Source organism: Bombus huntii, chromosome 14 (assembly GCF_024542735.1).
Source record: "Bombus huntii isolate Logan2020A chromosome 14, iyBomHunt1.1, whole genome shotgun sequence".
In the NCBI taxonomy this organism is placed as follows: Eukaryota; Metazoa; Arthropoda; class Insecta; order Hymenoptera; family Apidae; genus Bombus; species Bombus huntii.
The window spans coordinates 8,723,516-8,744,494 of record NC_066251.1 but is presented as its reverse complement, the minus strand read 5'-3'; the positions used below and the strand labels follow the sequence as shown (position 1 = coordinate 8,744,494).

Below are 20,979 nucleotides of genomic sequence, written 5' to 3'. Positions count from 1 at the left end.
AATAAAGAAATAGTTGAATTTCAATAAAGGAACAGCAGTGTATGAGTCAAGTAAATGTAGATGACGCCCGTATGAACTATCTAAAATTCCTATCATACATCACTTGAATATATTTACATATATAAAACATTAAATTTTCTCCATTGTTTAAACAAATTAAAGATACCAAGACACATCGCGATTCATTGCAGTTTGACAAAAACAAATCTTTTCAAATACCATTCAGTTTCCTTTTTCTGATAAGATTATCAAACCGTTTATCAGGGACTTTTCAAATATTGAGTGATTCTTCAGTGAAAATCCATGCACGTGGGTGAGCAAGATAAAATTAACATCGAATTACACTAACCCACCAAGTGGCTTCGTCCATTTTAATATCCTCAAGGATAATACGTATTAGTCACTTTTTCATTTATCTACCCATTCTGCAATAATTTCTTCATTTAAAACTATCTTGAGACACTATTCTCAAATGTTTATATTTGTATTTCTTCGATGATTTCTTTGGTCGGTAAATCGGCTGTACCGTACTTCTGTCAGAAATGGATTTACTTATGGAAATAAGTCGAAGGGAAAGCTACAGAGTTGCCAGAGTGCGTGTGTATTTCATATAGCCTGACAATTTTTCTATAGATTCAAAGAATTATTGTAATTCAGCTACACGAAGCGCGATACCCTTCTTCGATTGATATGGATGAGACGGCCCGACTTTTGATATACGCTCGATTTGAAATGGAAAATCATGCCTGGATTGGATTCGCACGTGAGCTGAAATAAAGTTACATCGGCAGGTTTAAGCCCCGCTATATTTGCCTGTCCTGCGTATCGATACTAGTTCGGCATAATACGTGTGCTAGAATTTATATGGTGCTTGTTACAGGAAGCCCAGTATTCGACATGCATAAAATTAATAATCGTCCGATGAACCGGGTTACTATTTTTATTCAGTTCAACGTTCTTTCTAAAAATGGGAAAAGAAACTAGAACGTCTGGTCGAAAAAATGTCTAAAGAAACTTGCATATTATTAACCAACTAAATAAACAGCTTCGATATCAATTTTTTGTAACGAAACTTGTAACATCACAAAATCTCCACGACAAATTGTTAAAAAAGAAAAGAAGATCGAGGTAAAGAGAAGAGAAAGCGTGGTCGTGAAAAGCGCAGCACGCGACGAGCTTTATTCCCCCAGAAACTTCACTTCTCGCCTCGGTTGTTTCACCGACATTGCGTCGAACTAATTTCAAAGTTACCCGCCGTTGGCCGGCATAAAATTAAGAAAATCTATCCGCGAGGCCGGAAGTTCCCATCGAAAAGAAGCCACGGCACCACAATGAATATGAATACCAAGTTTTAGAAGAAAACCGTAGGTATAGCCCACTGATGGTGAAACTCAAGGGGAGCAAAAAGGGAGAGGTGGTAACAGAAAGAGAAAAGAAAGGCGAGCGGACGCGAGCCAGTCCCTGGCAGCAACTTAAATTGACTCGATAAAAGTTCGCGGAATAAAGCGGCGCTGGGCTTCGCCACTATATCAGAAACATCTGCCAAACGTTATTACAACTTTGAATAAAGAACGGCGCCGGATGGGGGCGCGGAGGGGGTGCTAACCGTTCGGAGAAAGAGAGGAAACTTCCTTTTCTCGTGGCAACGACGACGACCGCGACCAGCCAGAATCTCGCCCTCATCCCTCGCCGTGGCGAAAACTTTTTCGCTCCTCGACCGTGAGAACTTCCACGATAAATCAAGCCGTTATTTTAATTTTTCCAGAGGGGGGCTGCGTATATTAGCCACGGCACGCCATCCGTTGCTTGATGTCGCCATTCCTTTTAATTTCCACGATACGGTCTACCATTCCTTCGTCATTTTTGTATCGCTTCTACGAAGACGAGCACAGAGGGTATCTATCGTTCATTGGTCGCTTGTTTCTCAAGTGCGTGGAACGATATGTAGATCTGTATAATATACTAGAAGAAGACGCTTTGCTTTTGTAACTTACGGTGTTTGATAGATGAGATTGGGAAGGTTCGAAAGCGAAGAGACGGTGCACAAAGATATTTATATAGTCATCGTCATCGGGTATAATACCTTGGCAGCTCCGATTCATAGGGGGTTCTCTATTGAAAGAGGAATTTTTTCCACAGAGGAGATAGCACGACTAACGGTATGAAAGATTGAATAGCCTGTTCTGATTAAACCTCGAACGATCGTTGGAATTGCAAGAAAACGATTCGTGAAGCGAATCAATTAAAACCTCGGGCAACTGGGTGTCGGCGGATGGTACGATCGGCCGAGGTAGAAACAAACAGACGAGCGAGCACCGATACCTTGTATCTCAATTTATAATACAATCGCTTCTTCCATGGAGCTTTTCAATGGACCCGTCGATCTCCTTGGAGCGACCATTTACGACGTGAAATCGTGGAGCCTGACGATTTCACCAGAGAAGAAGCGAACGAGAGGGAGAAAGAAGGAGAGAAGGGAAGAAGGAAAAAAGGAGAAAGCAAAGGGATCGTAAAGAGAAGAGAAAAAAAAGAAGTACGCCACGTTCGTATCTGTGCTGGGATCTTTTGTGGTAGCTTCTGGTCTTGGAAGCATCGACGAAACTCCTCGACGTTCAAAGCTGATATCTTTTGATCGGCTACCTTCCTTTCAGCAAGATATAGACTTCTCTCTTGACTCGTCCTCCTTCGATCCTCCCGTTCCTCGTTTCTTCGCTCTCTTTAACGTTCCTCGGTCACGTCCTCGCGGTTTTGTTCGACAAACAAGCCGATGATTGTTGCGGTCGGGCCTGCGCTCCTCCTGGTGGCACGCCATTTCGCGGTTACTGTGAAAAATCCATTATCGCCGCGTCTCGGCCGAGAAACGCTCCGCTCTGCTCGCGAGATCATTATGCCCTCACATTACCTCGATGAAAATTGAACCGCTTTCGGGCTACTGTAAACGAGGAGATTACGGAAGGAGATCGAGCCTGCAAAATACCGGAGGAATTTTAACGAAATATGGAATCGATACACGTCCTGATAATTGTAATGTAAATTATTTTTCCAAAGATACAGTATCTATACGGCATCTATAAGAAGACGAAAGAACATCGGTCTGGTCAAAATGGACATTTTCCAAATTGGTCTTCTAAGTTACATCGTTGCGTTAATTTATAAAAATTACGAGTGTCTTCTCGAAGTAGAAAAATAAATGTCAACATAAATTCTGAAATTGTATACTTGATAACATTTTATCATCTTGTAATTATGATTAGAAAGTTGCAACGCTAATCAGCGATGACATCAGTACACACCTCACGTTGCATTTCGTAATTCAATTAAAATAATCCAGAAAATCTCGGACGCCTTCGAAATACCTTGAAAAAACATCAGAGTCGAATTGATATTACCGAACGAAGTTCGAAGAAAGGCGAGATTGAGAGGAAAGTAGCGAAGCTTGAACAGTAAACCGGTGGAGGTGCGCGCAGAGACCGAATCGATCGGAATTAATCGAATCGACGGGGAAGAGCGGCAGGTTAGCCAAGATTTCTGACGATTTAATTCCGTGTGCCCGAGTTTCCATCGTCGCCTGGCAGCCGGTGGAATTCTGCGTTCCCATTCCCTAGCTCCGATCCGGTTCAATTGCATTGGACGCGAATGGCGTTGCGGGCACGTTCGATCCTCGGAAGTCGAGGATTCCGCGGCGGCCATTAGTAACCGAATTAATTAGGCAAATCGGTAGCCACGATGCAGTTACAATTAATCTGCAGCGCGATTCCGCGTGCAGCTATTCCGAACGCTGTACATTCTGCGGCGGGTAATTGTGCGGTTCCAACATCGACCGTTCCTGTAGCTCGATAACAAAATAGCCGAACTTCCGGCCACCGCCAGCCGCTGGTCCGTTGTTTTTGTTAATTATAGTCGCCGAGGTAATTGAGATACGTTTCGAAAATCCGTACCGTGTATCTCACGGAGCTACCGCCCGCCGCCACTACTTTATCGAGCTTCTCTTTTTCTGCTCGTTCCTCGCCGCCTGATTGAGGCGAGTCTCTTGCGCAGTTTGTTCGGGAGCTTGTTTGTCTCGTTACTCGGTGGATAGGGGAAAAATGCCTCGTTCTATTTTTTTACACGATTTATCGTCGTAGTATATTACCTCTCATAAGATATTCTGAACGATTTTTTGGTGATAGTAGCTGAATTTTATCGGAGAAGAAATTAATGGTAAATTAATGTAGGTTGGGTCTGCGTGGAGAAATATTTCTTACGGTGAAAATTATGGAATAATAGGCAGACGTATCGATCATAATTTGTGTCACATTTTCTTTGTCTCTCTCACACATCCACGCACACTATTTGCATTGCAAATCGAACATTCGGATTCACATGCGTTATTACAGCGTGATTTCCTTATTAACGACTAGAAGAAGCATTTACTATTTGCTTATGCAGTCAGCTGGCGCTATAAATTAAAATTATCTATTAAAGAACCTACCAATAGTAGTATCTATATTGTAATAAAATATGCCATTTGTCCATGTGATTAATGGTTTTAAATACGAGTGTCTCTTGTTTGAATCGATGTCAGTTGTCTATGAGTTTAGAAAAGCCTTGTACATTTATAAGGATAAAGAGCTTCACGAGCGATAAAACAGGTTCCACAAGAGTTGACCAATTACGAACCTCAATTTTATTATTATACAGCCAGCGTTTAAAAATCAATTTCATCATTTCATAATATCCTAATATATCATAAAGAATGAACTCATAGAAGATACTTTCATAATTAATTTTGCAATTAAGTAATATCCTATCAAAAAGAAAAGAAAAAGGTATGATTACTTTTAAAAGTAGATAACACATTAAGGTTAATAATATAAATTATGTAAATTGAAAACGCTAGCGCATTAAATTGTATGAGAGCGATATTGCTGTTAAATAGAAATCGATGTTAATTCATCTCGCTCCTCGACACGGTGCAAGAGAATTCGCAACGATTACGATCATCATTACGAAACAATGAACAATTCTTTGCGGTGTGTCCATTAGAAGGCAGATTAAAACAGCGACGTAAGAAGCGTAAGAAAATTACCTTTTCCCCAAACAAATAGAAAGAACCGTTAGCAGTTATAAACGGAACGCTGATCACATTAAGCGAATATTTATCTCGTGTTGCCATGGACGACGTTTCCGTCGTTATTTCATCGTTATTTCCCAGTTATATCCGGCACATGGTTAAGCGAGAATTATTACGAGCGTTCCTGGTATCGGCCAGACACGATCCACAGTCGCGACGTCGTCTTTCTTTTTTTTTTTCGATATAAACAACCAAAAATTAAGTTACGGACAGGGATTATAAGCACATCTCGGGTAATCTATGTTCGAGTCGGAGGAGAGAGAACGCGCGGGGAACGAATGGTACGATAAGAGTTTCACGGCTAGTTGATTTTCGCGCGTGTGTTAAAACATCGGAAGATGAATTGGAAAATTACTCCGCTTTGGGAAACGTAGCGTGCGCGTTTCAGAATTTAATTTAACCCTTAACGCTCGACAATTTTTCTTCGTTTAGGTTGCGCTATTAGTACTCCTACAGTTGCGAGCGTTGTATTTAGAAGCCCAGATCTGTGTGGTATAAATTAAACATCCGCTGGTCCTGGATGTTAATATCATTATTATCATTATTTGAAGAAATCGGAACAGAAGAAATACATTTACTTCGTACAGGCTGCACCGCGAACGAATATCGATTAGATCATATAAAATCTATATAAATTGGAAACGTACAATCATAGCACCTGTCTAATATGCCCATTATTTTTAAAGGTGAAATTTTATTTCTTGCGAGTAAAATGATTTTAGTTCGACGCGAAATTTGCACGATCTATCGGTCGGCGAAAAAAAGATATTAGCTCTGGCCCGAAAATGTACTTGGAATTCTTTTAAACACTTTAGAACGGTGTGATCAGAGACGATCGTAAAACAGATCGAAACGATTAATTATCGGCCGCGCAAGAGGCTCTCGACCATAATCCGGCCGAGTTTAAATGTCGAACGGGGGTTCCCAAATCGCGTCGGGGTGTGATTTGTGGCGAACGCTTAGAGGACGAAATTGCACCGCAGGACCAAGCAGGATCGGTTCTACGTCAGGGTGATTAGACGTTATTGATGCCCAAACGGCATTGCAGCTTCGTGGCAATGAGCATCTGAATCATTCTGCGCAACCGTACTGCTTGGAATTACCGTTAAATCCATATTCTTTCCGTTAACATAGCTGTTAACCATGTCGTAATTGACTGTAAAATTCTCTACCACCTCGTAATTGAACGGCTAAAGTCCTGATAGACAGTTTCACGCATTTTCTGTAAACGTTTTACCACTAATTAGAGTAAAATGTAAATTGCATGCAAAATAGAAATTTCACAGAGACCTCTGCTTTCCATTAAGGTTGGATGTATTTGTCTATTTTTCTGAAAGAAACGATATGTGGAAATTGAGTATTGCGGTTAATTGTTCGTGCAAAGAAATTTTATGCAGCACTGGTGATTTCTTATACAACCTATTACACTATATTACACAATAACATTACCATTGATATTACATAGTCGTTAATAACAATTAAAATTAATCACACTATATTAATATTACCTAATATCGCACCGTTGGAAATTACAGTTAGATTAAAAAAAGATGATCACCTAACTATTCGTATAATATTCTTCAAATATGTCTAGTAAACGCTACAAGACACTATTCGTGCATTGTAATCTGCCATTTCGAAGATATTTGTATTAAAATATGTAGGTATCTATTTACGTATCAGCAGTGAAATAGTAATCACAGTTAAATATTTTCCACGATCACCAGATGCAACATAAATATCCGCAAGACATCTACGACATTCGTTAACCAGGTAGGTGTAGCAAACAAGATTGGTTAGCGACTATATAGGGGGAACAATTAATTAAGATAAACGAGAGAAAAGTCGAACGAAGAGTAACATGTAATTAATAACGACGTTAATCTGCCGCTGTAATCTTGCCGCGAGATCGATTCTCGATCTTTAATCTTTTTCCCCGAATTGTTAATTGGCGCCGCTGGAGAATAAAAAATAAAGATGTAGATAAGAAGCGACGGAGAGATGGTTCGGCTGTCTTAATTACCGTCTCTTTCGCGTCTGATTCGTTTCAGATAACTATAATTATGAGTTGCCTCGTGAAAAAGCGTGCCACTACGAATTGGCGTCAAACTTTTCGTTTTTCCCGCGGACGAACGATCCAGGTGCGGAATTCACGCTTGTAACGGCGGTGTTTACGTGGTGTTACACCTTGTACTAGGGATTTTCTGATGCTTTATGCCTCTTCTAGCCCTTTGGAACAGCAGGAATCGTTGTTCCCTGATCGGCCAGCCGGGAACGATAAGGGAAACATATTTATTTCCAGGTGAACCGAGGCGAATAGCGGAGACGTGATGCGGAAACGATATCTGGATGTTCGCGGAAATAACACAGGCTTCGTATACAGTCCTCCTAGAAAGTTTATAGCCTGTCGCGATCCTACCTATCTTGCTGTATCAACCATCGTAACTTAGTTCTTCATTTATTTATGTACACAGTGTATGATAATTGAACGTAATATACTCAACGTCTTAATTCCATATCGTATATTTGTTAACGAAATTTACACGAGTTGAAAAGATAAGAAGCGAGATATTGCACGTAACACGAAACATAGCAGAGTCACTGTCGCAACGTATCGAAGTACGATCTTAATTCAATTAACGTTATTAAAAGTCGTTTAACGCGTAAGATACCGCACGAATTGTTGGCGAGGTTACCGTAATTTTTCTATAGAGTGTACGGAATTTTTCATTTCGCTTGTACGTAAAGTTTTATATTCGAAGGAGGCAGTCGCGATGCCGTACATCTTTCTGATCTCCAATCGAGCCGTCGCTTAGCGGAGCGTGAAACACATTTGCTCGAATCGCGGTACCCTTAACCACGCAAGCTCTTACACACACCACCTCCTTAGGTGTGCTAAAGTAAAACTCGAGTGGAATACGTAGCCACTATTCAACCATATTCCGGGAAACATTTGCGGAATACTTTTTCCCCTATTCCCCGCGCGGATCGTCTAAAGTATTTAGGGGATCGGTGTCCCAGTCTGGTGTGTTTATGCGTGTTTATTTCACAGTCATACTTTTCCACTCCATTTGTGCGATTCAACAACAGTAGCGCGACAGTACCGGCGATCCAGTGGAATCTGGTTTAACTAATTCCTTCTTTCTGAAATTTCATATTGTCTGTATTACTTTTGTCGCTTCGGGGGAATTCTGTTTAATTTAGTTCGGAAGAAGAATTTATCGACGGGATCGGAAAGCAAAGTTACATCTTCGAGTTTCCTCTTTTCATACAGAAACTCCACAGCATCTTCTTTCTCATAAAAAGTTTAGATTTATTAATAGTTACCGAATCAGACACTAATTGGACGAGAAAGCGCAGCTGCTGATAAAAGGTAACATTCTATGTAACAGCTCGCCTCGTCCCTAACTTCTTTAAGCTTCAGACGTGACGTTCGTTCAGCTCTCCATAGAACAATTAGTCAAATTAAGCCGATCTATAAATAAAATGGTTCAAGTGCCAATTATAATTCGCATCCAGTTATATCGCGCAACAAATCTACACACAATAGGTACGCGCCATCTATTTGACGCAACGATCTAGCAATCATCGGTTGGAGTGGTGTTCGAATTGAAGCCTATTGACTGAATCCAATCGTATAATCCCAACATCAGCGCAGCCATTCGAGCTTTCCAAATATGACTCAGCATCGGAGCTAGCCAAAATTACACACTGAGCACCAATAACCATCGATAGAACACCTCGGCTCCAGCTAACTTAGGATATACCAATTGAAACCTGCTTGTAACGGCCGATCTACCAATTTCCCTTACCCTCGGCCCAATCTATGAACTCTTCGAACACGTCCTAGACATCGCCAAACAGTCAGCCCTTGCTCTTCGAGGCGGCTACAGGGTGAAAAACGAATTGAAGGCGGAGAAACGTCGGAGGATCGAGGATCTTCTCGCGACTCGGGACATTTTTATTCAGCAGAAAAGATTGCAGCGCATCCGGCGGAGGCACCGCGGCCAAAGAGATACATAGAACTAGCACGAGTGGAATTGAGCGGCGGATAATTGTTTCGAACAATCCCGGGCGACGCTTTTCGTCGGTTTCCATGGCGACTTGCGCCAGGCGAACGTTCGCTACGTCGGTTGGCAATCGAAGCACACCAACAGTGGGGAGTTTACCCCTCTCTCTAGGGGAATTCTGGTGGGGGCAGAGAACGACGGAGGCGTAGGCGGGGCAAAAGTTGGACGAAGAAGTCGCGTTCGCTGGAAACGCCTCTTCCGCCCGCGTGCCGTTGGTTTCCCCTCGCCGCGTCCTCCACGCTGCAGGGGCCCGAAGCCTCCGCGAAATCGTTTCGTTTTTATTATCGCTCTTAAAACAGTCGAGCCACGACGTCGGCAGGGCACATCGATCCACATTAGCTCCTAATTTCACGTTATTACCCCCACCAGAGGCGAAGCGTAGCGCGCGACCCGCGCCGAGCCCGGGACCCTTGATTTTTCAGTTTTACCACCTTCCGCTTTAGATCCGCTCGAGTCTACCAAATTAACCGGCTGCCCCGTTCCCGCGCGCGCGATCTCTCTCTCTCTCTCTCTCTCTCTCTCCCTTTCTCTCTTGCTTTTTCAATCGCTTCGCTCGGCGGCATGACGATTAGCAGCTGCGAAAAGGGACATTCGATATTCTCGTTGGATGGTTTGATGGATCTTTTCCGATGGAAGCTGTGGGGTTGGTGTTGTTCTATGTTAAGTATATTCAGAGTGGATAATAGACGGTATATGATACAAAATGTAGGAAATTATCTTGACTCTGATGTTTAGTGTGATACAAGTAAATCCAGTGTGTAGTTTGTCAGAATTAATTCCGACTGTTCTTATCGTAAGTTGAGGTTGCACAGTACGCGTGTATAATAAGAAAAAGGAAAAAGAAATGCCAGTGGAGATTATTTTAAACGAAATGTTTGGAATAGTAAAAGTATAATAAAAAATTCTTGGAATTAATTTGAATCGTTTGATGTCGAACGAAGTCAACTTTCCAAGCGAAGGGGATTGAGGCCGTACTGGTTTATAGAGTTTCTGGTATTTGTACGCGGTGACAGGCATTTGTGAGATTTTTGCGAAGTCTTATATCGATTAATACCGAACATTTTCCTTTATTAGAAATTTAAAAAAACACTGTCATTTATATAAAACAGTATATTATGACTCGTATATCCCAGCATTGAATGCCTAGTACAAAGTGGCATAGACAAAACATCCGCAATCAGTTCTACTCGCAGATTTCTCTGTTACAGTTATCGGTACTGTTCATCTCGATTAATCAGAACCTGAATAGCCTTCGTAATATTTTCGATACGGTGCAACGTTGAATATTCGAAACTGAAGGCTGGATAATCGAGTGATGAGGTGTTATCAGCCGGTAGCTCGATCTATCTCTTATCCTCGTTCGTTTCACAGTGTTGTTTTATCTGTCGTTTCATTCTACAGCTTCTCTATCATACTCGACTTGTCCTACCCCTAAACTAAATACTGGTTTCCATCGGACTAGCGTCTACGCTCGAACGTAACGCGTAAAAGAGAAAGAGAAACGTGCAACAACGATTTATCACGTCAGCCTATTTTACTCATACAGTTGGAAGAAACTTTGCTCGATTCATCGGACAAAAGTCTTACGACCCCTTCTCCGTTTTAGCGCTCGCTTCCAGCCTGATGATTTCCTCGATACACTGTGTTACATTTACGATGACTCCACATGTATTTCTGTCCAGTTGTACACGGTTTTGTCGACTCGTTCAATCTACGATTCCATTTCCGCCTCTTTCATCGACTTCGATCGTTCCGATCAAAACGAGCTGTACGATTAGATTAACGCTCATAGTATGGGGCAGCGACGAAAAATGCAACCAGGGAGCAATCGTTGGATGGATGAATAATCAAGGTGCAATCGGATTTCTCGTGGTTGCGATCAAAATAGAAGGCACGTCCTGCGCGAATCTATCGTGCGATGTCTTCGCGCTATCAATGATGCCATCGTCTATGGGAGCTCTGATAGGATGAAACATACGGGGACTCGATTACACGCGCATGTGCCAGTAGGCATATATCGACATTTATTGCCTAGCACGGTGGTCGATAATAGGACACGTGATGCTTGGTTATCAGTTTACCTCGAAAACTGGTAAATTCGCCTCTTGTAATCGGCTCGATTAACGCAACAGATATAAATAATATTCTCGAATTCCACTCGATATCGTTTCAAATATTTTCCAATGTAGTAGGCAATATAATTAACACCGTGATACAATCGCAAATGACGAACTATTAGATATTTCTATATTTTCATATCTTCGAAGTTTGCGGAACGTTAAGAAAAATATGTGCTGCCCTCAAACAAACCGAACAGTTATGTTATATTAACAGTAGTACCCTCGGACATAGTCCAGGAAAATATGTTTCTCAATTTTTGTACTCGTTCAAAGTCGTTTCTATCGAAAACGTACGAGATGTCCGAATCCATTGACGTGCACACGCGATGGTGTTTGTTGCTCGCGAAACAGAACAAATAGTGGAAGATAATTAATTTACGTGGACAAAGCCAGTAACACGTTCGGCGCATGCAATCTACGAGCGAGGAGACTGTTCCTCACGCGATATCCAGTGATATTCGTACGAAACGCAGCGTACATGTTGACTGGTCTTAATAACCCTCCTCCGGTTTCCTCGGTTGTCGTGTTTCGTCGTAGGTGTATCGACTCTGCCCACGCTTGATACTCCTTCTCTATATCTTTTGATTTATTGAAATTAATCAGCATACTGTTTCAGCTTTAAAATACCTTCATTTCACTCTTAACTTATCATACGAAACTTCTACTGAAAATCAAGTAAAATAAGAATAATCACTGTTTCAAGTTGCTTTTAAGTGTGTGGTAGGTTGATAACGTACGAAATGTCCATTTAGACACTACGAATTATTCATGTAGAAACGAGCATGGAGAAATATATTGTTTATGAGCAATCTGATTTATATGGAATCGAATTTCAATTCGTACCTTTTGGTTTTACGTATCTTTTGTTGGAAACCATTCAGTGCAAATACTCAAGAAATTCGGGTGATTTATATTTCTGAGTTTTTCTAATTCTTCAATCGAACCTGTATGTAACGAAATTTTTGAAATGTTGAAATTTTTCACTTTGAAATTTCATAGCTCCTCAATCGCAAAGTGTATGTGATGTTCATACAGTTTCTGACAAAGGTGACGCTATGTAATCAACTATTCGTCGTTGTCAGTTTTAATTTTATGCAATTGAAATTTGCATTACTTTTCGAAAGTAGTATTAACACTAATCCAAAAAGGTGGACATTTCATACGTTACCACCTAGTGGAACAATTCACGAGTAACACCATATGTTTCATTTTCAGATATTATCAGCACAAGAAAAAGGCGTATTCGTCGAAAATACATGGAAAATTGATCGGACGAAATTACACAGATAATAATGAGGATGCAATTAAAACGCTGCACGCGGGGCGCATGTGTCAAAGTTGGCGCGAAAAGTGGGACGTGTTTCTCGTGTTCCTGCGGAGAAACAGCTGTCTCTATTCCGCGGCGAATCCCTTGGCAGCAGGAAAATTAGGTACGGATTCCTCTAGTCTCGATCGGAGATGCCCGTCACGAATTAGCATTTATATCACCGTGGTACCGTGCAACGAGGTGGAAATGGAATATCCAGAACGCCGTGATAGAGACTCGCCCGGTCTTCCTGCCACGAATTAATATGTCCGTGTCTCCTCCAGCTGGAATCGATCGTCTTGTAACAGGTAATTATGCCGATGTTAATTAACGCGACTTTTAATCGCCCACGGATGTTTCGTTCTCATGTTATCTTCCACGAACAGGCTAAATATTCTTTTAGAGAATTTTTACTACAACTTTTACTATCCTCATTTTGATATCGCGTTCGTTCGGCCCACTGTCAGGTTATTTTATAAACAATGTCGTCTTTCGTTTTATTTACGGTATAATTGAACAGTAATTACCAAACTTTACAGTTAACAATTAGAATAATCGAAAATAGCGTTATCTGATACAGGAAGCAACACTCAATAAGATAAAAAAGTATAATTGAGAATCGTTATTTCGTTCGTTATATTTTTCAAACTTGGCATTGATTTTCATTCAGTTTGATTACTTACTGAAAAACTATAGACAAAGAACTCGAAAAGGCAGTAGATGAATACCTATTTCTGGAGTCTGCTTAAAATCTCTTACAAACGTTGAATCACTCTAAAAGACACTCTATTCGTCTTTCTATTCGCCCGAGTGGTCGTCAAAGCACAAGTATGAAAACATGGTGGCGCGGTTAAGAGTGATCGATTTCGTGTCGCCAATAAACGCGTATCATCCTCGTGGGGGTTCGGGAATCGAATAACACGCCGTATGTCGTAAGAGCTGCTTGCCTTTACCCGTGGTAGACAGCGCGCAAGAAAAATGAATCGTTAATTACGCGCACGTATCGCGCATCAGAATGCTTACGTAAAACCGTTAAAACACAACGTAGATCAGAATTTGCGTAACATGATTGATGAGGATTGTCTTTCTAATTAACGTCGAGGCAACGCTTTCCTAGTCGCTTTTCTCCCTACACGTTCGTCTCTGTTTTCTCCGAACCCTCACGATCGAACACTCGATTCTTGTAGTACTCTCGCAATTCCTTTTCAGCGACAAACATCGTTCTTTCAACTACCATAGCTATTACCGATAATAATTTAATAAAACTTTCTCTGAATACTATGATCTTCAGCTGGCTAAGGTGCACGGGTATCATTTTCATATTTTTTACGATTATTGCGACGCGAGACAATAGGTACAAGGGGCAATAAATTGTTAATTTGGTTCTTGGTACTTTCCAATTACCTTTCGAAATTGACTTATTAAAATTAGTACTTAATCTTTGACTATTAAACGATATCAGACGTAGAAAATTGATGACGCGCCAATTACAAATTATATCAATAAACTCTGTTACCGAAGTATTATATCACGTATTAATTTAGAATTTCTTGGAACATGCTAATGTCCCGAAACAAAAATCAAGTTTCCTGTGTTTGAACTCGCACGTTGTAAAATTCCCTATGAAAATCCTTGCGGTAGAATATTGTTAAGCTCGTTGTCCTCTTTGGTCATCGTTATTTGCTAATTCGCTATTAGGATGTTTACGTTGGATTGCGCGTAGATTTGAAGAAAGCACGTGGAACAATGAGTTTGTAAGCGCGGGTCACGAAACGTCCCCGTGGTGGCTCGTCAAAGAGGGACACGTCAGCAGTACACCGGGCGAGTCCCCTTTTTCGGTCCTGTGGGATGAACACGGATGAAAGATAGATGGAAACGATAAGGAGAACGTTTTTGATCGGCCGCCACGTCGCGTTAAGAGATGAGCACGATGATCAGACACGTTAATTACGCGATTCCCTCGTTCGGACCGATCCTATATGACGACAGAAGCTTTGTTAGGGGTGATTTGTCACGACCCGATGCCGTTTACGTGGATGCTATAAGTTGCTTGGCGACTGATCAAAATACGATTGTAAGAACGTGGGTGGAATCGTTCGACAGACTCTACAGGAGTTTAAACGTTCGATTGTATTTTTGTCGGAGATAATTGAATTATAATGTATAAAAATTTGTCATATAGATTTCTGATTTCGAAATTTTTTTTTGTTTCCGATGTTTACGCTTTGTCGTAACTCTGCAAAGTATTTACTGCTTTTGGACTCGTCCCTTGAAATTCTAAACCAAATGTCTTAAAAAGTACAATTGAACCAAACACACGGTACAGCTTCGAAGCTTACGAGCGTTTACAATACGATCAGTATTTCACACGTTTGCCTGAGAAATCGACTAGACCTTTCTACTATCTGACTTTTCTTCACACATAATCCTTTACCGAGTCTCACGCCAAATTATCTTACTTTCCACCATCGAATCACAATTACTCACCGCTAATACGCAAAAAATGAGGCATTATTTCATCGGCGATCTACGCGCACGGTAATCACGTTGAATTTCCAGTGCGAAAAGCGAGGCATCGCAATCGCAGATGAGCGCCTAGCCTGGTTCGAACGAATCCATGACTCACTGCTCACGGCTGTGGCAAACGGGAAGATCGTGCCGGTAATACTTTCAGCGTTGGCCGGCTCGCCTCTCGTTTCCTTTTTTCCTCGCCTCCGTGGTCCCCTTCCAACGCCGTGGACTTCCTCCTGTCCGGGCGTCCGCTTTTCATTATCACCCAGCACGGGATCGCGCGCGTTCTCTCCTCTTGAGTGAGACATAACCACCCGAGAACGGGCCGGGGCACCTAACAAGACGTACAAAATAAATTGAGAGACGCGAGATTAATGAAACGCCCGTAGGCGGCGGAGGGCTCGAAAGGAACGCGGCTAAAAAACCGCTTCGAAACGAGAGAGATCGAGTGCTATCTGGCTCACGGGAAACGAAAGAGAACGGAGAATCTCGTCGCGGAATTATTGCGTGGCTGAACACCGATCACGAACCGAGTCTACTCGACTGGTTAGTCTAATTTACTCGTTTTTAATTAGTCTCCGCTTATCGTGATCGCGATCGCCCTCTTTTTTCGCCGACTTTACACTTTTTTCCTCTCGCTATCTCTTCTTTTTTTTTCTTTTTCTTTAAATTCTGGTTTAAGAAAAAAAGAGATTGCGACAAGTAGCAGGTAGCTGGTTCGACACCTTCGTAACGTGTTCGCGGAAATTTACTCACGGCAGAAAATTTAATAAGATTGATATTGATGTAATGAGGTATCGATCACGAAAGAGGTTATTATAGGATAAGTATCGAGGAGAGGTGTTGATTCAGTAAAAGGAGAAAACCTTGGCGGGCGTCGTGAGCAACTGATCAGGAATGTTTTTCATGAATAAGCAAGTGGACGTGGTTTGAGAAGAGTGATTTATGTGTGGAAATGTTCGGGAGGTTTGTAGTTCCTGGTGATACAAAGGCTTCGGTAGCTAATTGGTGTAAGGTATTCTATTTGATTAACTCTTGATTATCGTCGTTGATTATCTAGGTAGGCTATCTTGATTCTCATCGAGCCTGCTTTTTATCTGACTTGTAATTCCAGATCTCTGTCATTCTTCAACACTAACGCTCATTTTTTACCTTAACAGCATGGGAGTAATTGGATATTAATCATATTCCTTGAGCAATTAAATTATGAAACATTAATGATTTCCTTGATTCGAATAATTTTTAATATGTTTTCAATTCCTTTCTGAATATTGATTATTTCGCTCGAGCAATTCAATTATGGAACTCCATATTTTCCATTATTTTACTATTCCTAATCATTCGATTGGCGAATTTCTCCAATTCTCTTCTCAGTGTCGATCTTCTCCGTGAAAATGTCGAAAGAAGATGCTGCAATTTTCTGGAACCTAATAATTCCTAATGTATTTCCACATTCTTTTTTCTTTCGCTATCCAAATCAAACGCTTTCGCGAATTTCTTCCAATCTAATCGTTCCCGACATTCCCCCAATTTTCCTCGTTTTCCGGAACTTTCGCGCGGTCGGTGGGAACGCGAAAAAATCATTCATATTCATCGATGATTGTTTCGCGTGACGTTTTTTCCAAAAGCAATTCCGCTCTTCAATGAACGAACGCCCGGGTTGTCCCGCGATCAAATGGAAAAGCCAAAATACCGGCCCCGGAAACCCAATCTACGAGACCGTCACACCAGCCACGGTGGAGAGCTCGTTAAAAAATCATCACCGAATTAAATCGAGTTGCCTTTCCACCATGTAAACAACCACCCTTCGCATATAGATTTCGAAAGGGGGATACGGAGAGAGAGAGAGAGAGAGAGAGAGAGGGAGAGAGAGAGGGAGAGAGAGAGAGGGAGAGAGAGAGAGAGAGAGAGAGAGAGAAAAGGGAGGCTCGACTTTCGGGACAGTGGCAGGCCGACCCTCGATAATAGATGGCACCCCTGGGTACCGCAAATGAACCACGAAATGCTGCCGGTGCGCAGGACCAACCTGTCATAGGTCCTGCCGAGACGCTGCACCATCTGTTCACCGCTGTGCGTGCGGATGCAACGATGCACTTGGAGAGATAACGCGAAATTCGAGGCTGCGGCTGACACGTACGCTTCACGGCCGTGTTTAATGTCGTTTCGTGCGATCGCTTATGATGGACGAGGCGATGAAGGGTGAATCGTCGGGGGTTGACCGATTAGGAACACGCCAAATGCCAGACACTCGACAAATGTCGCCGTTTTGTCCACCAGATTTCGTTCGCTTTTTAATCGACCTCGTCGAATCGCGATGGGGGTTGATATAAGACATGGTTAGATAGCATCGTTCGAGTTACCTGCGCTTCGATATTTTTATATTTAATTTCGAATCTTGCACGGAATAATCAAACTTGTACAATTTAACCACGAGACACCATTAAATTTAGTACTATTTATATAGTAACGATAGAACGTGAAATTATCGCACACTTTAAGCCCAGTGAGAAAAAATATTAGCACTGAGTAAACGATTCCGCGAGACAATGGAGGCATTATTGGAATTAGGACGATTCGCCAGATTTTGTAGCCAATCATAAAACATAGAGATTATTATATTCGAAAGATACAACTTTTAAATTTTGCGATCTTTGATCGTGAAGTCTTTTCATTGCACGCTGTATTGTAACGAACAATGTCGCGATCGCGATATAGGAGGGTGGCATTGTGTATAAGGGATTGGCGGTTGTAAAAGCGCCAAATGGCGGTGGTGTGTAAGCGGGGCCGCGGATAATCGAGCGTGAAATTTGAAAATTTTCATTATTGCTGAACGCGCACGCGGACCTTTCGGTTGGCTGAGCGCGGAATGGAATTTCGAACTTTGTGTAATGTGCCTCTGAAGAGTGGTTAATACGTGTGACACGTTTAAACACGCCGCCGCCGCGCCAGTTGCCACGTTTGATCGGTTTTAACGATGATACGTTGTTGGTTCCTGAAGCTGTTAACGTGCACGAAGAATAATTTCTAGTGTTAAATGAATCCGATGTGCAATTACTGGAAATATCTATCATAATGTAGGCGAAGATATTGGATAGATATCGAGAAAATTTCTATAGTTTCTGACACGTATCGATATTAATCTCTCAAGGGATAACAGTACACGAGTGGACGTTTGATCTTTTTTTAACCTAATGACCATGTAAATGTACGTTATCTTTCTCAAGGACTTCGATATATTTTCCAAGCTACTATCTGTCTCAATCGCTGTTTTATAATTGAGAATTTATTTCCTTGGCAATGTCGTAATTTGCATTTTAACAAAGAACAGATAAATAATGAGGGCTCCGCAGAAGGGACGAAGATTTCGAAAGCGGATCGTTTAATCGCTTTTACCACTCATTAGGCTTCCGCGGCACTTATGTCCCAAGTATTACAAACGCGATGTTTTAACAGAAAAATAATGCCATCCAATTACAACGGCGTCCCAATTAAGTCGCCCTATAATTTTCGCGCCGCGGTACTATTCGCGCTTGGCATACCTTTTTGTTTGAACAAACAATTCATCAAGAGCTGGCGGCGCGACGCGAAATTTGTCGCTTTTAAAAATAATTGCAAAAACGCGTGTTCAGGAGCGAGCGAAGTCGTTTTCGGGGCCATTATGTCACGTCCGCATAATTAACGTTCCTTCCTCGCAATTTTCTGCACGCCCGATTACACGACCGGCCTGGCTAATTACAATTTTCGCCGGGTAATTTAAATTATTTCAACGTTAACGTCTAAACGCCGGCCAGAACCATTGAAAAAGCAGCCGTTGGACCGTGCTCGCCAAAAATCCGCATCGTAAATCCTCCAACGCGCTGCCAATCAACTTGATGGAGAATCGCTGTTTTTTGTTTATTCGTTGTCCCGAAACAGTACATTGTTAGCCTGAATGTGTGCTACCCCCGGTGCACGCTCCACGGATGTCGAGGGTTTCGCGGAGCGTGGAAGTGGGGGGTAGCACCTTCCCCCTTTTCCGTCGTTAGCTAGCGTTAAATTAGAACTGTCATGGCGGGCCGAAGTGGAACAGGGATGAGGCCACAGCAAGAGAAAGAGGCACGAAGGAAGAGAAAACCGTGCTTTCGAATATTTAAACCGACCACCCTCGAAAAACGTTCAAGTGGCTCGTTTCACCGGAAGTTTCCTCGTTAAAGGATTTTTCCTGGTGCTTTCGACGCGCTTCGGCTAAGGAAGACTTTCCAAGTCGATGAACTATGGATAGCGATGGCCAATCGTCGACCAACTTTCCAATGAAAAATTCATCCGCCCACGCAGACCCACAATTTTAGTATCTCTGCGAGTTTCCACAAACCGTTGCCCTCGGCAATTAAGCAGAGTTTTGCTTGGAGAGTGATCTTTGGCGAATCGTAAGGAAGGTTTCGTTTGGAGATTCATTAATGTGACTTTTCTTGTAACAGATTCTAGTGATAAATTTATTATTTCGTTATTTTCAGCACACTTATGATACCCATATCTTTGACATACCATAGAATCGCGGTTTTTACATCATTTACAGAATTTTCCAAAATACCGTAACTCCAGTTTTCCAATTTGCAGAAAGTATGAGAAGATCCAAAGTTATCCAAAACTTAGAATCTCAGCGAAACTTTAAATTTGAAAGATCTAGATTTCGTAGAAAATCTATAACTTACAACTCCTGAAACTTGGAAATCCAAAATCCTGCATTTCCCGAAAAACCTAGAAACTGTAATTTCTAAAGTGCCTAAGGTCAAGAAAACTAATCAAGACCATGCGGCTCTACTTTACCTATCAAGAACTACTCTCAACCGCGAACCTACAAATTTCGATTTCCTTCGCTCGGTACAGAATGGTTCGGAAGGGGTTGGTCAGAGTTCCGCGCGTTTCACGGCGCATACGACAGCCGGGGTTTTCGAAAATTCCGATAAAATATCGGCGCGTCATCGATACCGTGGTCGAGGAACGCGGGTACACGGGGACGTGCAGATACAGACCGCTGATGCATTTTCGTCATAAATAACGGGCGCCGCGGCGAATAAATAAATGCCCGCTGCGTGATCACCGTAACTCACAATTATGGCGGGCCGGTTTTCACGGTGCCGATATGCAACCGTGCACAATACACGCCGCTCGCCCGTCACTTTTAATTTCGCGGCCGGCCCGTTTGACACGTTTTGATTTGCGATTTATGACCACGTTCGATATCCCCCGGGAGACCGCCCTCCAACCCCCTTGGCTCGCACCCTTTGCCCGTCCCGCCCCCGCCCAATGATTTGTGCCTCTTTCTCCGTGACTTTTTTTTTGAGTTATAGATACTTTTATCACTATCTGTGCTCACCTATGCTGTCTGCCGGAATATACGCCGGGTGAATAATAATTCGTGGATTTTTAAGGCTTGCAGATGCAAAATGCTGTTCGTTGTTCGCTTCTTGAAAAATGGATTCTGTCCGGCAATTTAATGCCACGCAATTAGGAGGAATATTTGTGACAGATTTCGTTTGCATTGAGAACAAAATTCCGATATTTGAGATTATCGTTGTTATATGTGGAATTGTGTATACTGATTTTAACTAAATACGTTGGAACATTTCGCTTGTAATTTCAAATGTATCATCCATTAGCGTTCGTTGTTCATTTCTTCAAACACGGATTCTGTCGGGCTATTTAATGCAACGCAATTGGAACAGAAACTCGTGATAAATTTCGCTTCTGTTATTGTACTACTAAATAAAAATGATTTTTGTGCAAATTCTATCCATCCGAGATAATTCGATTACTATCGATATCATCGCAAATTTTAATTAAACAAATTAGGATACTCCTTTCCTAATTCTCGATGAA

General features: G+C 41.9%; 1 protein-coding gene across 4 annotated transcripts in view; it reads left to right on the top strand.

Moving 5' to 3' along the window:
- LOC126873304 (protein zerknuellt 1-like) overlaps window positions 1-20,979 on the top strand; it is a 171,640-nt gene that overhangs the window by 57,590 nt on the left and 93,071 nt on the right. For all 4 annotated transcript variants that reach the window (XM_050634033.1, XM_050634032.1, XM_050634035.1 and 1 more), the window contains exon 2: window positions 12,519-12,917. The gene's annotated coding sequence lies outside the window, so the exon portion shown is untranslated. The remainder of the gene's footprint in view (window positions 1-12,518; window positions 12,918-20,979) is intronic.